Source organism: Cyprinodon variegatus, unplaced genomic scaffold, assembly GCF_000732505.1.
Source record: "Cyprinodon variegatus isolate N-32 unplaced genomic scaffold, C_variegatus-1.0 Scaffold417, whole genome shotgun sequence".
Classification (NCBI taxonomy): Eukaryota; Metazoa; Chordata; class Actinopteri; order Cyprinodontiformes; family Cyprinodontidae; genus Cyprinodon; species Cyprinodon variegatus.
The window spans coordinates 216622-217169 of record NW_015150870.1 but is presented as its reverse complement, the minus strand read 5'-3'; positions in this window follow the sequence as shown (position 1 = coordinate 217169).

Here is a 548-nt window from a genome sequence, read left to right as displayed (position 1 = left end):
TATATATATATATATATACTGTACATTTATAAGCAAGCGTAACTAACCCAAGCAATAGAAATACTGTTATAATACAGAACAAATGTTTATAAATTGTTGTTGCAAGCTGTTTTAGCACGTTTATAGGGAATATTAATCTTATGAGAATCGGTAGGTAAATAAATCCTTTTATGTGAATAAATATAAAATGTTAAGAACGACGAATAAGATAAGGCTACGTGTTTGTCTTAATTTCAGCCACTAGAGAGCGAAATATTCAACCCACACTAGCGGTTAAAAAATCGCTTCCGGGTTTTTAGTTTTGTTTTTCCTTCAAAACAAAAGCATCCGGAATACCACATTTGAACGTAACAGCCAGATTGCCTAGATTCATCCAGCACATTTATCTCAGATTGTGATTATTAAGCAGTGTGGATTATGTTTTAGCTTTTTGAAACTCTCTCAGTATTGTTGAATTATACTTTTTGATTAATCTTTATTAAAAGAGTTTTATTTTGAAGGTTCCCGGCGGCAGGGTTTATGCTTCCGTTTTCCTTTGCTGTGATTGG